The 3,164-nt window shown below is 44.8% G+C and overlaps 1 non-coding gene across 1 annotated transcript; it reads right to left on the reverse strand.

Moving 5' to 3' along the window:
* Window positions 1-473: 473 nt before the first annotated feature.
* On the reverse strand, window positions 474-546 carry TRNAG-CCC (transfer RNA glycine (anticodon CCC)). The gene has a single exon. It is a non-coding gene; the product is annotated as a tRNA-Gly (tRNA).
* Window positions 547-3,164: the final 2,618 nt, after the last annotated feature.

The following is a 3,164-nucleotide window of genomic DNA, read 5'->3' on the forward strand; positions in this document are numbered from 1 at the left end:
TTAGGTTCAGTCCCTGGTTGAGGAACTATGATCCTATAAGCCATGTGGCATGTTAAAAAAACAAAAAACAAAAAACCCCAAACCCCCAAAACCCAAACCTGAGCTTGAATTATAAATTCCCAGGGAAATACCCACCCTCCTCCTCTAACTCAGGCTGAGACATATACATTTCCTTGTTTCCCTGTGCCAGAGGAGAGCTTTTTTCCTCATCTCCTCTTCTACCAAGGGCATAGTCCTGGGAGGGTCCTGCTTTATATGAGGGTCTCAGTTCTATCTCCTTACCCTGTATCATTAGAACCTGGACCCAGCTACCCCTTGCCATCTCTTAACTCATCTCCCCCCACTGGGAATCTTTTTTTTTTTTTTTAATATTTATTTATTTGGTTGAGCTGGGTCTTAGTTGCGGCAGGCAGACTCCTTAGGCAGACTCCTTAGTGGCATGTGAACTCTTACTGCATGCATGTGGGATCTAGTTCCCTGACCAGGGATCGAACCTGGGTCCCCTGCATTGGGAGCGCAGAGTCTTAACCACTGGACCACCAGAGAAGTGCCCCCACCCTGGGAATCTTCCCCCGCTGTTCTTCAGCTTCACCCTGGATGAGTCTTAGTAAAGCATGGCTCTGATCATGCTCAAGAACCTTCAGTGGCTCTCCATGGGTTAGAAATGTAGCATATTGTTAACTAAGTAGTGTTTCAGGCCTGTGCAGCAGGGCCTCCAGCCACCTTTACAGTCTCATCACCTGTTACTCCCAGCAGAGGAGCTACTGAGGCAGACAGAGCAGTAACTCAGGGGGCACCAGGGAGAAGTGCCTGCCTCCTGTGGCTGGGCCCTTTGGGCCACTTGCCTGGCAAAACGATGCCCCCTTCCCACCCTCTGTCACTCACGTTCTCTTCAGACTTTGCCCATTTTATTCATAACACAGCAGGAATGAGAAAAAAATGCTACTTAAAAAGCTGCCTGAAATGGTAAATTTTATGTTATGTATATTCAACAACAACAACAAAAGCTACCAGATTTCATTTCTTCTTGGTGGAAAACTGCCTTTTTTTTTTTTAATGTTTTATGCACATTTACTTTTCACTTTTAGTGTGCTCACAGAAAATTAGTACACCTTAAGCAGTTTAATAGCAATTTTTGTAAGCAAAGTTACATTCCATCTCTAAGTCAAATTTGTCAAGGCTCCTCCAGTATTTACAAAACACGACAGACAAGATGCTACACAAAACCATTGCATCTGAAGATCTTTTCCTTTGTTCTCAAAGATCACTGGAAAAGAAAGCGTTGTCCACTGAAGACTGCCTTTTTTGGGACAATATTCCTCCTTGGCCTCCCATGATGCAAAGCAAGTCTCAGGATGAATGGGGAGAGAGAAGCTGAGACCAAAAGGGCTAAACACTCTGCACCAGGAGACATAGGGTGACTCCTTGGGCTTGTTGTTTTGTTGTTGCTGTTGTTTGTTTTTATTTGGTCATAGATGCTGTTCTGGTTCTTACTCTGGAAGACCCAAGAAGTGGATGTGGGGCACAATTTAGACACAGAAAAGAAAGGGTAGGTAGAGAGGGCCTTCATCAGAGCAGGGAAGGGCCCACTAACATGGCAGGGACTGGAGGGAGGCTGAGAGACCAGGAGGTGTGGCTGAGGGGCCTGAATATGCCCATATTTGAGCTTTCTGGTAGGACATTTTCCAGCTTTCATTGACCGAATTGCAATTTCCTCACGACTTACTCAAGCTGTCAGCAAGGCTTGTTAGCACCTCAACTAGCCTGGGGCTGGTGCTGCCGTGGGGAAAGAAGGGGAGGCTCTCTCTGGGTGGAGGTGATTGGGAGGGTGACAGCAGCCTGAAAAAGTGATTACAAGGCAGCCTGCAACGATCAGGAAGCAACCAGAGCAGCTGTGCAGATTACACGGAAACAAGATGTGTGATGATGGTTAACCTATGACTTTTGGTTTCAGAGAGTCCGGTTTTGATTCCTGATTGTTACCTTACAAGCTGTGTGACCTTGAGCAAGTTAACTAACCTCCCTGAGCCTCCATTTTACTCTCTGTTAAATGAGAATAACAGTCCCTACCTCACAGGGCTGTCATGAGGATTAAATGAGATACAGCAGTCCCCCCTCATCTGTGGTTTCACTTTCTGAGGTTTCATTTACCCACGGTCAATCATGGTCTGAAAATATTAAATGGAAAATTCCAGAAATAAACAATTCATAAGTTGTGAATTGTGCACTGTTCTGAGTTGCATGATGAAATCTCGTGCGATCCAGCTCCGTCCTACCCGTGAATCATCTCTCTGTCCAGCGCATCCCGCCCGTTACTCACTCAGTAGCCGCCTCGGTTATCAGATTGACTGTCGAGGTGTCTCAGTGCTGGTGTTAAGTAACCCTTATTTTACTTAATAATGGCCCCAAAGCTCAAGAGTAGTGATGCTGGCGATTCAGATATGCTGACGAGAAGCCGTAAAGTGCTTCTTTTAAGTGAAAGTTGGAAGTTCTAAACTTAATAAGGAAAGAAAAAAAAAATGGTATGCTGAGGTTGCTAAGACCTACAGTAAGAAGGAATCTTCTATCCATGAAATTGTGAAGAAGGAAAAAGAAACCTGTGTTACCTTTAAAAAAAAAAAAAACAATTAATTAATTTGGCTGCGCTGGGTCTTAGTTGCGGCATGTGGGATCTAGTTCCCTGACCAGGGATCGAACCTGGGACCCCTGCATTGGTAGCATGTAGTCGTAACCACTGGGCCACCAGGGAAGTCCCAAAATTTGTGCTACCTTTGCTGTTGCACCTCAAACTGTGAAAGTTGTGGCCACAATGCATGATAAGTGCCTAGTTAAGATGAAAAAAAAGCATTAAATTTGTACAATAAGATATTTTGAGAGACATAGACCACAATCACATAACTTTTATTACAAATATCATTATAACTGTTCTATTTTATTATTGTTAATTTCTTACTATGCTTAATTTACATACTTTTTTTGGCTGCGCTGGGTCTTCATTGCAGTGCACAGGCTCTTTGTTGTGGGCCTCTCTCTAGCTGCAGAGCATGGGTTTTGTTGCCCCTCGCCATGTGGGCTCTTAGTTCCCCGACCAGGGATAGAACTCCCATCCCCTGCATTGGAAGGCAGATTCTTAACCACTGGACCACCAGGGAAGTCCCACTATG

This window comes from Hippopotamus amphibius, chromosome 1 (assembly GCF_030028045.1).
Source record: "Hippopotamus amphibius kiboko isolate mHipAmp2 chromosome 1, mHipAmp2.hap2, whole genome shotgun sequence".
NCBI lineage: Eukaryota > Metazoa > Chordata > Mammalia > Artiodactyla > Hippopotamidae > Hippopotamus > Hippopotamus amphibius.